Source organism: Capsicum annuum, chromosome 11, assembly GCF_002878395.1.
Source record: "Capsicum annuum cultivar UCD-10X-F1 chromosome 11, UCD10Xv1.1, whole genome shotgun sequence".
Taxonomy (NCBI): Eukaryota; Viridiplantae; Streptophyta; class Magnoliopsida; order Solanales; family Solanaceae; genus Capsicum; species Capsicum annuum.
The window spans coordinates 59,417,321-59,436,066 of record NC_061121.1 but is presented as its reverse complement, the minus strand read 5'-3'; the positions used below and the strand labels follow the sequence as shown (position 1 = coordinate 59,436,066).

The 18,746-nt window shown below is 34.8% G+C and overlaps 1 non-coding gene across 1 annotated transcript; it reads right to left on the bottom strand.

Annotated features, from left to right (window-relative positions):
- Positions 1 to 17,861: 17,861 nt before the first annotated feature.
- Positions 17,862 to 17,968, bottom strand: LOC124889119. The gene has a single exon (XR_007047735.1). It is a non-coding gene; the product is annotated as a small nucleolar RNA R71 (small nucleolar RNA).
- Positions 17,969 to 18,746: the final 778 nt, after the last annotated feature.

Genomic DNA, 18,746 nt, shown 5'->3' with positions numbered 1-18,746 from the left:
AGATCAATACATTTCCATCATTTTCTATCTTAGTCTCAAATTCTCTTCCTTTAAACTCTCATTTTCCTGACTCTTTATTTGATCCATGAGGTTACTCTCTATATCCTTGTTGGACAAAGCTAAACCTTTCTAAGATTTGGTGTGATGTGGAGCACCAGCTACAATGTCACAATTCCATAAACCAACCACCTTGAACTAACTAAATAAGAGATAACAAACGTGTTAGAGTTAAACACTTTCTCAAAACCTTTTTCTTTTTCTTTTCTTTAGAAAAGATCACTGAACCCAAGAAGGGCGCCTATATATCTCACTCTCGAGAGAGGTGAATCAAGTGTACATAATTTGTGAAGCTTGGCCACAAAAGGGCTAAATTTTAAGAAGAAAAGAAAATAACAATTTGTCAAAAGAATTGACGAAAATCTTTTTAAATTTTTCAGCTTTAACATCCCTATACAAAATGAAATCTATGATTGCCAAAGAAAATCTTTTTGGGTTTTTGATTTTTAATTTCATATGAAAATGAAACTTGAAGCTATTAAAGGAAAATCTTTTTGTAGTTTTCTTTTAAAGATGTACATAACACCTACTCTAAATGAAGAGTGAAGAAAATATTTTTGGATTTTTCAGATTCCTATACGAAATGAAACCTATGAATACCAAAGAAAATCTTTTTGGGTTTTAGATTTTGAATTTCAGAAGAAAATGAAACTTGAACTTATTAAAGGAAAATATTTTTTGTTGTTTTCTTTTAAAGATGTATATGAAACACCTACTCTAATAAAGAGTTAAAAAAATCTTTTTGGATTTCTTTAAATAAGATCACCGAACCCTAGAAGGGCTGCCTACGTTCTCACTGTCAAAAGAGGAGAATCAGGTGTGCGTAGTTCATCCAGATTGGATAATTAAAGATTAAATAATAAACTAAACCTTGACTTGAGAAACATGACCAAAGATAGACAATGAAAAAAAACACGGCAATAAAATCTTTTTGAGTTTTTAATTTTGACACTTCATATAAAAATGATACCAACAACTATGAAAGAAATTTTTTTTTGGTATTTTTATTATATGAAATGTAAAAAACTCCTACCATCTTTTGAATTTTCCTTTTATAAATAGTTTCTATTTAAAAAAAAAATATTTTAGGAGTTTTCGAATTGTGAATACTTACTAAAGGAACAAAAGGAAAATCTTTTTGATGTTTTTGTTTTTTTAAGAAAACGAATGCAAAATGTAAAACTCTTTTTGAATTTTTGAATTGTGAAAAACAAAAGTCATAAAGAACTCTAAACACTACAAAACTCTTTTTTTGATTCACCTTTTTTTTTGAATTTTTCTTGCCTAAACACATACTCCTTTAATTCTAACAAATGTTTTCCCTAAACCAGTATAAAGATGCAATAATTAACACATAGGGATGCTTTAGGGGTGAGTCTTCTACAAAGGACCAAGTGGGTCCTACTAGGTCTCAATATGATGCAGATAAGCATGACCTAAAGGTTGACCTATATTGGGGTCCACTAACAATGTCGTTCGGGGGAGCATATGGTCGATAGTGGCTGCTTTGCTTTCCACCTACTCCATATATCCGATGGTGCTCCCTCCTAAAATAAGGGTGACGCAGCTACAGTTCATGTACACGACGTGTACTCCGAGACTTATTGCAGAAAGAATTTCAATGTTGTACACGACTTGTCATCCCATGGCTCTGCTTCCCTTACTTGATTGCAATATTGTCCCAAATGTTTCACGGATTTCTCATGTCCATCTTGCTTCTCAAATTTCAATATCTCAAGAATTGGAGGAAGGTTAACACTTGAAGACATGCCCCAGTCTTTGTATGAAACATCTTCTTTACCCGTAGGTCCTAGGGAACTTTTCATAGCCTTTTCTGCACTCTTCAATTTTTCAACCATTTTTCCTGGCTATTCTGACATGCTAGACTTATTGTTAAGAAATTTTTGTGGTCCAGTTAACTTAGAAGTAGGCTCAAGAGTATAGCAATGATCGGCAAGAGTATTGAACATGGATCCACTAGTTGCATAGGGAAGCACAACCATTGGCGGCTAGCTAATGTGGTTGTCTACACAAAGGATTGAGCAACAAAATCACAGACAGTATGTGGTGCTATGAATGTGGTATGCTTATACTAAGGAGCTTGATAAAGAGTGGTGGAAGTATTGGAATTCTTTTGGGTTGTAATGAATTCTGAGACATGTTACAGTGCATCAACAATAATAGGAAACTGACTTTGAGATTTTGGTAGAAAACTCGAGGTATTTGTAGGATCAATAGCGAAAAATGGAGAGGGAAGCAACCCACTGGCCCAAGCTTGATACATTTCCATCATTTTCTATCTTAGTCTCAAATTCTCTTCCTTTAAACTCTCATTTTCCTGACTCTTTATTTCATCCATGAGGCACTCTCTATATCTTTGTTGGACACAGCTAAACCTTCCTAAGATTTGGTATGATGTGGAGGACCATCTACAATGCTGCAATGCCATCAACTAACCACCTTAAACTAACTGAACAAGAGATAACAAACGTGTTAAAGTTCAACACTTTCTCAAAACCTTTTTCTTTTTCTTTTCTTTGGAAAAGATCACTGAACCCAAGAAGGGTGCCTATGTATCTCACTCCCGAGAGAGGAGAATCAAGTGTGCATAGTTCGTGAAGTTTGGCCACAAAAAGGCCAATAAAACTCTTTCATTTTTTTTTTGAAATTTTAAGAAGAAAATAAAATAACAATTTGTCAAAAGAATTGATGAAAATCTTTTTGAATTTTTCAGCTTTAACATCCCTATACAAAATGAAATCTATGATTACCAAAGAAAATCTTTTTGGATTTTTGATTTTTAATTTCATATGAAAATGAAACTTGAAGCTATTAAAGGAAAACCTTTTTGTAGTTTTCTTTTAAAGATGTATATGACACCTACTCTAAATTAAGAGTGAAGAAAATCTTTTTGGATTTTTTAGATTCCTATACGAAATGAAACCTATGAATACCAAAGAAAATCTTTTTGGGTTTTAGATTTTAAATTTCATATGAAAATGAAACTTGAACCTATTAAAGGAAAATCTTTTCTGTTGTTTTCTTTTAAAGATGTATATGAAACACCTACTCTAATAAAGATTTAAAAAAATCTTTTAGGATTTTTTGAAATAAGATCACCGAACCCTAGAAGGGCTGCCTACGTATCTCACGCCCGAAAGAGGAGAATCAGGTGTGCGTAGTTTGTCCAGATTGGATAATTAAAGATTAAAAAACAAACTAAACCTTGACTTGAGAAACATGACCAAAGTTAGACGATGGAAAAAAACACGGCAATAAAATCTTTTTGAGTTTTCAATTTTAACACTTCACATAAAAATGACACCATCAACTATGAAAGAAATTTTTTTTTTGGTATTTTTATTATATAAAATGTACAAAACTCCTACCATCTTTTGAATTTTCCTTTTATAAAAAGATCCTATTGAAAAAAATATATTTTTGGAGTTTTCGAATTGTGAATACTTACTAAAGAAACAAAAGGAAAATCTTTTTTATGTGTTTGTTTTATTAAGAAAATGAGTGCAAAAGGTAAAACTCTTTTTGAATTTTTGGATTGTGAAAAACAAAAGCCATAAAGAACACTAAAAACTACAAAACTCTTTTTTGATTCACTTTTTTTTCGGAATTGTTCTTGCCTAAACACACGCTCCTTTAATTCTAACACAAGGACCAAGTGGGTCCTACTAAGTCTCAATATGATGCAGATAAGCATGACCTAAAGGTTGACCTACGTTGGGGTCTACGAACAAGGTTGTTCGGGGGAGCACTTGGTCGATAGTGGCTGCTTTGCTTTCCACCTACTCTATAAATCCGATGGCTCTCCCTCCTAAAATAAGGGTGACTCAACTACAGTTCGTGTACACGACGTGTACTCCGAGACTTATTGCATAAAGAATGACTCGGGTTATGCACATGATGCTAGATATAAAGCGGTAACACATAAAAAAGTATAAACATGTATCACGTAGGCACTCAATAATGATAAAGTAGTAACACAAACACTAATACAAGCAATGTTTATACACCTACAATGTCAAACTAAGCCGATACAACTCCAAAAAATAAGCTCGAATTCTAAAAAATCCTCAGCAGAGTTGCCAGAGCTGTCACACCTATTTTTATACCAAAAAGATTCAGCTTTTAAGTTTGAAAAGGGTTTTTATTATTAAAGTAAAAAAATAAAGATTTGCTTCAAAAAAAATTCATTTCACAATTAAATTTAGAGTCGCCACTTGGCATAATCAAGTGTGCCAAGTCACCTTTGAAAAATCATTTTTAAAATGATTTGACTCTTTAAACTGATTTGCAAACAGAGATTAAGAAATTTTGTTGACCAAGGAGAAGGTGTCAAGAACCCCTCGATCCCGTGCTTCAACCACGGTCTCTTGGTGAAGTGTATTGGCAAGTAAGTCACTATGAATATATAAACCCACAAAAGACACATAAAACAAGCAAACAAACACATCAAACAATAATCCAAAAAACCAAAATAATAATGTCCAGTCCAATAATACAGTCTTAAATAAATAAAATCGAAAAAATGTGAATAATATAAATCTTATTCTAAACTAGTCCTAGACTAAGATCCACCCAATGCCTCAGTCCTTCGACACAAATATCCTCCGAATACAAAATACTTTGAGGCATTCCCCGACGAATAAACACAAATATCTCGGGGCATTCCCTGGCCCAATGATACATTTAATCCAAATAGCAAACTAAAACCAAACCATTCATCATATTTCATATTCAAATATTCAACAAAATCATTTAATCCTAAAATTTTGCCTACTCGGATTTACATTTGCCTATCCGCTTCAACATATCATAATTCTACCACGTTCCAACATAATTCATGCTTATTCCAAATTAAACAAAAACAACAATGAACCAAAATTGAACTTCATTCACCCTTCTCACCAATTTCTCAATTCCATCCCAAACAACCAATTTTACTTTTCAAACGAGATTTCATTTTCATTTCACCATCTAAACCATAATCAAGGGAATCAACCGTAAATCAAAACAAACATGCATTCATCACCAACAAGGATCAAACAATAATAATATTCAATCCAAAAATAGCAAAATATAGTAAATAATAAAATAAAAGAGGGAAAGAGTAGAATTGGACCTTCTGATAATTTGCTTTTGTTGATAATGATATTTAAGAGAACCTGGATTTAGAATCCCGAATAGAAACCTACACAGCGAACCCAACTCGTATCAATAAATAATGACCCGAATGGATTTGAATCCCAAGAAAGAAGAAGTAGCACTCAAATCGATATCAAAATCATGAAAATTTAAGAAAGCCCGTATCCAAGATTTTGAAACACAGACAAACAGATCGAAAATCAAGTTGTTACCGAAGAAAATTGAGAAAAACCGTGGGAGATATCGCTGTATTTTTTACTAGATCTCACCGGAGTCGTCTTGTTTGATCGCTGCTCTGTATTTCGCAGTGATGGAGACCAATTTGCAGCTTCGATGATGCCTAAATCCGTCGAACGAACATTAATTTCAGCAACTTTGAAATTAAATCGATCGAACAACGACTACAAACCAACTCCGACAAAATTTTGCCAAAAAAACAAAAGAGATGATCGGATTTCTCAAAATTACTTCATTCTCGACCCTTTTTTACAGTGTGTGCGCGTGTTTGCAGGTATTATGAGGATTGTGAATATGGATTCTCAGAATTGCTGTTGGAATCATGAGTATATGAGATGAGTGTGTGTATATTCTATTATTGAAAGAAAATGGAGCCGCTACTCCTCTATTTTTTGATCTTCAAAAGAAAAAAAATGGAGATGAGAATGGTTACCCCAAACAATGGAAAAGCTTCTATATATTAATGGTATTTCCTTTTATTCCCCCCTCAATGAATTGTGTCCATTGCTCTTAAAGGAAAAAAATGACAAAAGTGTGAGTTTTTTAGGGGTGGGGACCACGTAGGTAGTGAGGTAGGGTAGGAAGTGAGATGGATGAGGGGCGTGAGTTAGTTGAGATAAATTTTGTTAGGATAAGAGAATATTAGGGATTTGATTTGTTAGGGATTTATTGAAATTTTATTATTTTTTTGTATTTTTGTGGGGTATAATCGCATGGGTGAGGGTGTATGATAATGTGAGATGGAAAATGGATGAATTGGGTTTTAGAAGGGAGAAAATTAGATGTCTGCACTTACCAATTTAGGACAACACATCTATTAACTTATACATATACGTAGAAACTCAATTAAGAATTAAACAACACCTCAAGCATGATATCATCATTCACAACTACCTTGCACCATAAAGTCAAGTAAACCAGAGAAACAGGGAATGAATACATATACTCAACAAATAAATCCATGACTAGTGATGACTAACTCGACCTTTTCATAATTATATTTTCATTTCACTTCAACATTTAATTATATTATTTATGTATGGATATTTCCCGGACCACTCATGGTTCTAAATAATAATAATAATATCAATTGGTTCACTGAGGGAACCCAATATATCAACAACAATGGAACTTGATCCAGTCATGGAACCGTCAAACTTACCAAAACCTTGTACACACAAACTATGGGTCTTATACTTGTCCACTAGCCATGATAACTTAGTCTTATATTATAAATCCATGTAACAATAGATTCAATCATAATATGAGTAGTACAACCACACTTGCATTTAAAATAAGTCACTTTACACAATCTCATTTTAGGTGATTAAGCAACTTGTAATACCATCCAATAAGTCAATACACACCTTATGTATTGCAGCAAGTAGACAAAAGGGGTAGTTTACAAGAACATATGAATTAAATTAATTCTCAACTACATTGAACCACCGTCTACCCCTTTCTAGTAAATATAATATCTGGTCTAAATAACACTTAGAACAAGTACACATAAAAGTAGTTGTAAAACTAATCTTAGACAACCAGTATCTAGAATACCACACAAATATTCTATGCAAAATTTATTGCTTCCAACCTTTCATCTTATATCTAGTTCCTATCCTATTCACACCATCAATCTATTAAACTGGGAACGAAACATTCATATCTGACCTACCAACACCTACCAATGTATCTACAACACATTACCACAACCAACCATTTCCACTCATTAATTGATTAATTAAGAACAAATAATTATAGAAAAACATACATAACATCACAAAACTCTTTCAACAAAATTCATCTTATTCACATAACCTGAAAAAACGAGTTTATCCATCTATACACCTTGCTTGTAGGACTATGCATTAAATCTTCCATCAATCTTTGTTATGCATACATTTTCTAATACAGGTCTGTGCTACTCAATTAAACCTAGCCCACCTTGGCATAAAGCAACTAATATGCAGTTATGAACTTGAGATTCTGTCTCTATTCTTGTGATTATTGAGTGAAATCCATGAGAAAGCATTATGTTCTAACCCTTTAGAGTGTATTTCTTCTCCATTGCTCTAGAACTTTGAGGCAACCCTAGTGTGTTTTAGAATAAAGCCTTCTACTTGTTTGCAATTAAAGGGACAATGAAAAATAAGGAAAAAGTAGGAGTATTTCTTATTACCTCAAGTTTTTAAGCTCTTGATCCAACAAAAGATAGTCATTATATTATCTTTCCAATGCTACCGATCTCATCTTAATCTGGTATCATAGTCACAAGTTATGGAAAATTATCTGATAAACTACCAAACTACCAGTGACAACGGCCCTGGCAATGACTCATTGCCAAACATAATGAGTCATAGCAAAATTCATTGTCACGGTAGTAAAATGAGGGACTAAGACTTTATCCCAGTGAGGACGAGTCCATCATATGACTCGTAATAATTCTAAATGAGTCGTGAGGTAGACCCATCATCAATATAGTAAAAACCATGGGATCAATTCCATGAAAATGACTCCTCATAATGACTCATGACCAAACCTAACAAGTCATTACCTAAACTATGTCGACTATTTCCTAAAATTTCTGATGTACTAAGAAGGGCTTTTTGGTCTTTTTTTATCATTTGATAACTCCTAACACACATTGTATAGGATTCCCTAAGGGTGGCATATAAGCCTAATTTCCCCCAAAGTCCCCAAAAAATCACAAAACCAAGAAAAATGAGTTATTATTTTTCTCTGAAGCCAAGTTAGAGTTCCTCAATCTCAAGTTGAAATTCCAAGGATTTCTCCAAGGCTACCATCTCTAGGTATGTGGGATTTCATGAATGGGTTCCTTCCACCCATTGAGTCCAAAAGGATTCTTAAATTCTCAAGTTTAATTCCCTTTTAAGTTTTGGGTTCCAGGTCAAATATGAGTTTTCTTAATTTCTTTAATTTATTCCTATAACTAAACCATGAAGATATGTTTTTCCATAGGCTTAGAATCTTCTTATACCTAAAATCATGAATTTCCCTTAGTATTGATCAATCATTGAGTTTTGTCTTGAATTATGAAATTTCCTATTATGGTCAGCTTTCAATATTATCACATTCAGTTGCATTAATCAGAGCTGGTGGATTATGAATACTCGATACCTAGGGATTCATGCATATATGATGTTCCAGCATTTGATGAAATAATTCACATTTTTAACGAGGGATAATTATTGTTTACTAGTAATTATTAGGGTATTTGATGATTATGCTACTTATTCTCAGAAAACAAATTCAAAATCAAGAACAACTTGGAAAAGTTAGTACTAGATGGATGCGATGGACCAACTGACAGACCATTAGACCTGTGATAGACCATCAACATGGATTTCACCACTTGGGCAAAAAATAGATGATCTGATGGAGGGCAACGATCAAAGTGACAAACCGTCGAACATGCAATGGGTCATCTCTTTGGTCGTCGTATGTTAAGAAGATCTATAAAATTTTTAAAGATCAAGGATGAGAGGAACAATGGACCATCAGACTTGTGATGGGCCGTCGCTCTGACCATCGACCATAATAGCAAAACAGTATTGAACTAGATAACTCCCAATGGACTGACTAATGGACCATTATTTGTCAGATAGTCCGTCAGGCATGCCGTCGACAATGATGTGGCAGCCTGAGTTGAATTAATAATTGCAACTTTTAAGAAGCCTATAAATACCTAACTTAGGGTCATATTAGGGATCTTTTGGCTATTGGCTGAAGTTGTAACATACAATTGACTGAGAATCAAGTTGAGAGCATAGGAATTTCACTATTGTTGCTTGTAATTTGGGGATTACAAAAACATCTTTGATTTTATAAGTTGATTCTAAATTGCTTATGAAATGCATATTGTTTTTCATAAGTATGGCTAAAACTCCCATAACTAGGGTTATGGGGGCCTTGGTGTAATTCAATGTTAGGGTTGAGGGACTGATAAAACCTTGATAATAATTTCAATTACATAACCTTCTCTTCAATTTAATGATTCTTCTTGGTTGCAAACTTAAGATATGTGTCTATGAACATTTTTCTTGAACAAAGAAGTTAGTGTTGGTAAAAGATAAGGGTTACGAGATGATTATAGTATTTTCCCTCTAAATTTATGATTGATGCCTTAACCGGATCAATTTTGTAAGGATTTAGTTGTTTTACCAATTTATCGCTTTAAGTTTAAAAGAATTGAATTGAATCCATATTTGAAGGTTGAAAAACAATTAGATGGAAGTAATTATACAATTGTCCTTGTAATTGGAATTGTTGATGTATGGATTTGTAAAAACCCACAGCCCTTAGTATTAAAACACCTTGGTAATCATAACCTTAGTTTATTAATCCTCATTCTCTATACATTGAAACTTAAACATTAGTTTTTAATACTTTTCAAACAATCAAACCACTATTCATAACAACAAAAACCCTATTTTAATTTTGAAAACTTATGACTAACAGTCCATTAATAATCATAAGACAGTTAACACCTTATTCCTTGTCGGATTCAACCCTAACGTAGCTGTGTTATATATTTGACAACGACCACTTACACTCTTTTAAGAGAGTTGTAATTTGGGATTATCAAATTTTGGAATCGTTGCTAGGGAATGCGGTTGTTAAAAAAGTATTTGTGCATTAATTGACTTTTAGTCATGTTTCTTAATTTTACTTTTATTTATTGTTTTTGATAATTGAAGGCTATTTATTGTGCATGCCATAAATAGTAAGGTCAATATAGCCATTATTACCCTTCAACCCAGAACCTCAAAGAGTTGTGAGAGAAAATATGACTGAATAATAAAAGGCTACAAGACTTGCTGCTTTGGCAAATACACAGGTAAATTAACAGAATGCAGACAATCCCAGATGTGTGCCTAATATAGATAATGATGACTTGGGTGATGATGACTTGGTTGATCCTCTGAACAGGCGGCTTGCAAAAAATATAGCCGCACCAGTAAATTAGAATAGGCAAGCTAGAGGGAGAGTGCACCACCAGCGCGCTTGCGGTGTACTTAGATCTAGATGATGATAATTAAGATCATTTTGTTAGAGCTGTTGCTACAGAAGAAAACATTCTACCACCATTAGCTCCTGAGGTAAAATTTAATATCATGAGCTCAATAATCCAACTGCTCAACTTGAAGGGGCTATTGGGTGAACTGCTGGGGGATGATCCTAATATACATTTGGTGAACTTCATCAATATTTGCAAGTAATTTGACAATCCTAGAGTAGGGTAAAATGCCATTGTCTGGGGTTATTTCCTTTGTCTCTATCTTGAGAGGCAACTCTATGGTTGAATGAGTTGGCACTCGATTCTATAACAAACTAAAGGAAACTAAAAAGAGTTTTCCTAGAAAGGTTCTTTTCGTCTTCTAGGATGTTATTGTTGAGGGATGAAATCAACAACTTTAGGAAACTACCGAACGAGGCCTTTCATGAACATGGATGTGATTCAAGAAGAAATTAACGTGATATCCAAACCTCAAGTAGCCTAAAGAGCATCTATTGGGGATGTTCCATAAGGCTTTGAATTCCATTGCAAAGCCAACCATAGATACTATAGCAGGAGAAGCTTTCATAGATCTCACTTTCACTGAGGCTTTGGAGATATTAGAGAAAATGACTAAGAGAAGTAGATCTTGGCATGCTATGGATTCTGAGGTAGCAAGCAATACTTATTCTAGTGGGATGTTGGCAGGGCAACATTAGAGAGAAGAGGAACGTGATCAAGATATGGATCAAATAAAGACATAGCTAGATTGCCTACAAAGAATTTGCTCTCGAGAAAGATAGAGAAGGTCAAAGTTGTGGGGTTACATAGTAGGGAAACTAAATCTGATTCTGAGGAGGAAGCAAACTACTAAAATAACTAGGCGGTTTTGAGCTAGTAGACAAGGAATTCAAGGTCCAAATTCTTATGATAAAGCTGGTTATTAAGATAATGACCAAAGAAACTAGAAGAATGAAAATGATAGAAAAGGACTATATAAACTACTTGGGAGCCATGATAATGTTGTAAATAATTTTTGGAAGATGTCTATGGGATATGATGGACAAATTATTGAAAGAAGTAAAGTCAATAAATGCCAGAGTTAGGGAAATAAAGAGCGACTTGTCGACTATGAGTCAGTTACTTGACTCACACTCAACATCTATTAAATAATTGGAGCAGCGGATGAGACAATTAGCAGCAATGTTCAACCAAAGAAAAACCAGGACTTTACCAAGTGACACAGTTAAAAACCCGATGAATAATGGTTCATGTATGGCTATTTAAACTAGGAGAAGTAAGATGCTACCTGGTCCATGTCAGGTAGCACCATCTCATAATGATGTGGTAGAGTTAGAAGAGGAGGTGAATAATGACTCACTAATAGAATCTAGAAAGCCTAGAGATTTATAAAAGAAGAGTACAGAAGTGGAAAGAACATCTAAGCCAAAATAGGTTCATGATGTAGAGAAAAGCAAACAAAAGGTGGTAGAGGTTACTCCAACAAGAATTACAAAACCACCACCTCAATTTCCATATAGATTAAAGAAGAAAGAAGATGGGGGTAAGTTTAGAAAATTCATGGCTATGCTGAAGTAATTGTAAGTGAATGTGCCTTTAGTTGAGGCTTAGAGCAAATACCGGGATACACTACACTTATGAAGGACCTTGTGATGAAGACAGTTAGTTGCGATCTTGTGGATAACCTTCATCATTGTAGCCTTATTACTACTAGATCATTAGTGCAGAAGAAAGCTAATCTGGGAAAATTCACCATCTCGTGTACAATTGGAGCATTTAGTTTTGCTAAAGCACATTATGATCTTGGAGAAAGCGTCAACCTTATGCCATTAGCAATCTTCAAACAATTGGGTTTAGGGACTCCTAAGCCAACTACTATGCGACTATTGATAGCAGATTGGTTGGTTTAAAGACTGGTGGGGATTCTATCTGATGTACTTGTAGAGGTGGCCAGCTTTATATTTCCCGTAAACATCAGAATTCTTGATTGTGAACTGGATTTTGAAGTACCCATAATTTTGGGTAGGCCATTTCAAGCAACCAGGAGAGTGCTAGTCAATATGGAACCGAATGAGTTTAAATTTAGGATCAATGAGGAAGAAATTATCTTTGATGTTTATCAATCTGTGAAGCAACCTAGGAAAATGACTATAGTCTCGGTCATTGATGTTATTGATGAAGATGATCTAATTTTTCCAGTTGAGAAAAGGTTTGTAATGGAAACCTTGACTACAGTTTTGATGAATTTGACAGTGAAGGAATTAATGAGTATGACGAGACAGTGTGCACATTGATTGCAATGGAGTCATTTTCGTATGCCTCGAAGAAGCTAGACTAGGATTTAAAAAAATCATCTAACACCACCAGCCACTCTTTCTATTGAAGAGCCACCAGTGTTTTACAGCATGTGCATTTTGGTGATGAAAACACTTTATCGATGTTTATTGCAGTGGATTTAGTGGAGCATCAAGTTGAGGCTCTTATTTTTGTATTGAGGTGCTATAAGAGTGACATTAGGAGGACAATTTTTAACATCATAGGCATTCCACTGGGCATCTTCACTCATAAGATTCAGCTGGAAGAAGATTATACTCCCTCTATTATGCATCAGCACAGGCTAAATCCACCGATGCAAAAAGTAGTGAAGAAGGAGATAATGAAGTGGTTGGTTATTGGGATACTTTAACTAATTTTTATAGTAAGTGAGTGAGTCCTGTTTAGTGTGTGCCAAAGAAAGGCGGCATGACGATGATGGAAAATAAAAATAATGAGTTAATTTCACTCAGGCGAGTGATTGGTTGGCGAGTGTGTATAGATTAAAGGAAATTGAATTCTTGAACATTAAAGGTCATTTTCCAATGCCTTTCATGGACCAAATGCTTGATTGATTGGTAGGAAGGGTTGGTATTGCTTTATAGATAGATACTCAGGCTACAATAAAATATTGATTGCACATAAGGATTAGGAGAAAATAATGTTCACTAGTCCATGTAGAATATTTGCATTCAAGAGAATGTCGTTTGTATTGTGTAATGCATTGGCCACTTTCCAGAGGTGTATGATTTCCATCTTTTCAGGTATGGTGGAATACACTTTGGAAGTATTCATGGATGATTTTTTTCATGGTTGGTGATTCATTTGACAGTTGCATAGTGACTCTAGGTAATGCATTGCAATGGTGTGAAGAGTTCAACCTTGTCCTAAATTGGGAAAAATGTCAATACATGGTGAAGGAAGGCATAGTATTAGGACATAAAATTTCAAAAAAAGAAATTGAGGTTGATATAGCAAAAATTAAAGTTATTAAAAACTACCTCCTCCTATTCCTATGAAAGGGGTGTGAAGTTTCCTAGTCCATGATGGTTTCTATTGTTAATCTATCATCAGTTGTTCCTTAATAGAATATGGGCGTGAAAGATAGACTCTCATATGAAGAGATCCCAGTCGAGATCCTTGATTATCAAAGTTATAGGATGAGAAATAAAGAGGTTACCTTAGTAAAGGTTCTTTGAAGAAATTAGTTAGTTGAGGGAGCAACATGGGAAGCAGAGGAAGATATGATGACCAAGTACCCCCATATTTACTCTTCAAACTCAGTCCCACCTTGAGGTAATAGTTCCCTTGATTAATTTATTCTTTCATTTTTATCTCAGGCCATCCAACTATTTTCATGTCATAGAATACATTCACAAGTTTAGTTCAGTCCATCCAGATTCAGATATCAACTCATGGTTTAGCTCGTAAGTGTTCAGTGCAAAATTTCAACTTTTCCCTTAGTACTTCAGCTTAGTTTTATTTCAGGGATAAATGATCCCTAGTGAAAGATATTGTACTACCCCAAGTTTTTAAAATCTAGACCCACCAAAAGATAGGCCATTGAATTAGCTTTCTAGTGCCACCAGTCTCACTAAGATCCGATATCGTATTAAGAAGTTATGACAAATTGACTGAGGAACTAACAAACTATGAAGGACAATGGCCCTAACAATGACACATTTTTATACACATGAGTCATAGCGAAGACTCGTTGTCATTCATCCATTGGGTAACACTTTTGGCATAACTTAACCGTGGTCTATATTAATGGCTTATGCCATGTAGGAGGGTACAACTGAATGTTGGGGGACATATGGAGGAACATATCATAATGGAGTGGAAGGATTTCAACCGAGATAACAAATTGGCTCGCTACCTTCTAAGTCTAGTTTTCAAGTTGTGAAGGTGCATAGGAGTTTTGAGGTAGAATGTTGATAGGGACCTAGAGAGTCGAATCCTTCCATCATCTCAAGATAAAGGTTCTAACCTTCAAGAGCAAGAAAAAAAAAGGAAGATGGGTAATAACGACAAGATAAATAGTGCAATAGAGGATGATGATGATAATACCCCTCCTACAAAAGCCTTATTTCCTTATGAGCATATAGAGCATGGCCTATCTACCATGAGGAGATTCATAGAGCGGGCTCACTTTATTCCTCATTGTTTAGCCCCCTCTATTTCTAGAGCCTCACCAGCCATAGCTCTAGATTTTCTAGATCACCCAAGGGATTTGGATGAGGTCAAGAAGAAGGGGCACACTCAAAACTACAAACTGCCTCGGATCTAAAAGACCATTAAGGTTATGTTAAAGTACGTCATCCCTAAAAAATTGCTTCCTAATCTGGAGAGAGAGTATATATAGAAGCTCTACTTTCTAAGAGATTTGGAAAGAGAGGGCTTCGACCTTTGAGTCATAGATACGATATGGAATCCAGCTAGATCCTTGAGTACATGTCAGTCTACCTCTAATTCCCCTATTTTATTTCTAAATTTTAGATTTGGGTTGCCCCTAATTGAGGCATGTAACAAACAATCTCACTTTTATTTTCACAGATATAGATATTCCTTTTTTGGTAAACCAACAGCTTTTTTATTCAAAACCATAAAATTATATTACAAAACAAAATAGATGCAGAACATCTATTTCTAAGTTCTAGAAACCTATATTATCGATCCTAGTTAAGCTTAAAATAGATATACAAAAACCAAAAAAAATTGAGATAAAGCAAGTAAATACTGCTAGGTCTTGATCTAAGGTGTGTTTATGCACTTTAGTGTTGTTATCCTAGCTTATTTAGCCTTGTTTTGAGGGAAATTCGTGCTCTTTGTGTTTTAATGATGATATAAATTAGAATATAAGTTTTTAAGTATTTGATTACAATGTTTAAAGGTATTTTCAAACAAGTTTGGGTTCAAATCGATCATTTAGAGTCCAGACGAGAAAACTAGTTTTACTAGCTTGAGCTAGGTGATGTTCTACTCTATCGTGATGGATTCTAATGTGTTGAATGAGTTCCTAATGGTTGTATTGTGTAATTATGTGGGGTAAATTTTTTTATTGTGTTTAAAGTATAATTTAATCAAGCCAAGAATCAAAACCAAGTTAACGATAAAAAGAGGCAAAACTAGTAGTCTTAGCTTAAGTTTCTAGTTTATCGTCTTGGATGTGTTGTTTTGAGCTCTAATTTGTTGTGTTTAATGGTATATGATGCTTTTTGAGTTGATTATGATGATATATTAAGGATATAAAATCTTCAAATCAAGTGGAAACAGTATGAAAAGGCTTGGAATGGATCAACGAAAGCACAAGACACAACTTGACGCGAATTGAACACCCTGGATGTCAAAGGCACGTCGCGGTCTCAAACCATGGAAAACTGGTGATTTCAACACATGGTTGGCTTCCTAAGGGACCCAAAATAGTGGGTATCCATAATAAGGGTGCATCGCGTAGTTAGATGCACAAAATTAGCCCTACAACGCGGCCTAATGCAAAAACGTGGCAGTTCTATCCTCCTATAAATAGGACACTTGTACTTAATGTTATAAACCTTGGACGACTTTGAAACTAGGAGATGGTCTGAAAAACACTTCAATTACGGTTTTTATTCTTTAACTGTAGCATTTTAATTGATTTTACCATGCATTTATATATCTTGATTACGATTATGTCTATTAGCGGCTAAAAGCCCCCTTTCCGGGGTTAAAGACAAGAACATGATTGCTATTTCTTGGAATCGAATTGATTTTGTTTATTTATCATATTTTTTGTTTATTTACCCTTGTTATCATTATTGTAAGGATTTGTGACCCTTGGTATATACTTATTATCATTTTTTTTGAACTCGGGAGGGGGAATAAGATGATAGAACATAGGGATAAGTAGAGTAAGGTTCCTATTCCTTTAAGAAATAAGGAATTAGAATTAGCATCTAGGATAGAAATATACCTAGAAGACTTGATTTGTTCACTACAGGATGAAATATAAATGTGTTTAGCTTAGTGCTCACGTCCCCGATCAACAATGTAGTTGTGGGTCTAAGTTAGATATGTGGTTAGAGGTTGGGAGACCATGATCATAAAATCAACCCCGTGAATCATCAACCAAGATACATAACTTAACCAATGAAGTTAGAATACATAGTATGAATGTTCTTAGTTCTTTAACCCCAGGTTTTTATTCATTGATTGTCCAAAGTCATTACTTTTACGCATTGTTTAATTTACTTTTAGTTATAACACTCAAACTCTCTCTTGGTTACGTTGCGCTAATTAATCTCAATAGTTAAACTAGAATTGGATAGTTGCTTAACACAAGTATCTGAGGGATCATATTTGGCTTTATTTAAGGCCATTGTATTACTTGGTGAGAACATATACACTTGCGTGTGCACTTGGGCACAACAAGTTATTGGCGCCATTGCAGGGGACTTGTAAATTGGAACCTATTTTTGTTTTAGTTTTACTTTGTAGATTTCTTTTTTGCTTTACACTTTTCTTTGGTATTGAATTTGCAGGAAATAAGTTGACAGATTAGTAGGTTGGCACAAGATATGGAATTGGTCAAACCAAATCCCAACCCGAGCAACTGTATCATCAATTGAGGAGAGAAGAAGAACTTCTCGACTAATTCCCGCAAATTTACAAGGAACAATAGGATCCCGCTCTTATGGTTAAAGAACAACTAGCCCACAGGACAGTTCGTGAAGTTAAAATCCCACTTTCGATAAATTTGACCTTCCCTTTTCAAAAACTGACTGTTGGAGGCAATTTTGAGTTGAAATAGAACATGGTGCAGCTTTTGATCAGCAGTGGACAGTTTATGGTGCTTTCACATGAAGATCCACAAGTCCATATGCAAATTTTTCTCGAGATCAGTGACACATTCATCCAGACGGGCGAGTTAACTAATTATGTAATGCTGACATAATTCTTTTTTTCACTGTTGGGGGAAGAGAAAATGTGGTTAAATGTTGAGCCGGCAAATTCAATCACAACCTAGGATGACTTAGCCTGGAACCTCATCCGATTCTTTCTATTTAGCAAGACTATGAGATTGTGTAGTGAGATTATGTGCTTCAAACAGAAGCCAAATGAGAATTTATGTCATGCTTAGGAGTGATTCAAAGCTCTTCTTTGGGACTGTCCAAATCATCAACTGTCCAATGACGTATTAGCTCACACTTTTGTTGAGGCACTTGACCATAGCACAAAAATTTTGCTAGATTCAGTTGCAGTTGGTCAAGCATTGGAGCTGACTTATGATGAGCTCTATACTTTGTTGAATCGGATTGCATAAGGAAATCCTGAGTGATATTCACACTCAAGAAATGCCACAAAGAAGGTTGCAGGTGTATTGGAGGTGGACCAATTTACTACTATCTCTGCCCAAATTTCTGCACTACAAAATCAGATAAGCAATATAATGTTGGGGCTTACACAACTTATAGCCACAGATAATGCAATTCAATAAACTATATTTTGTAAGAGGTTTGTGGTAACAATGGGCATGCAGCTACTATGTGTGCTAAAAATTCTGAGTCTGTGTTATTTGTGGGCAATGTTCAAAGGCTAAATTACGGGAACTACAATCTAAAGTGGAAGACTCAGCCACCAAATCAGCAATGGAGTGCTCGACAGTAGCAAATTCAAGGCAATTAGACCATACCCCAGAATAACAATATGGAAGAGATGTTGAAACAAATTATGGTTGGTTAAGCTCAATTAGCAGCAGATATAAAGAGCCAGCAAGCAACTAAAAGGAGTTTGGAGTTGTAATTAGGTCAGATTGTGCAGGCACAAAATACCAGGCCTCAAGGTGGCTTGCCAAGTGACACTGAAAATCCTAACTAAAAAATGGAAATCACTTTGGGGGGTGGTAAGGAGCTGAATAAAGAACTTCTAAAAAAATAAGGAGGTAGATGAAGAGTTGACTCCC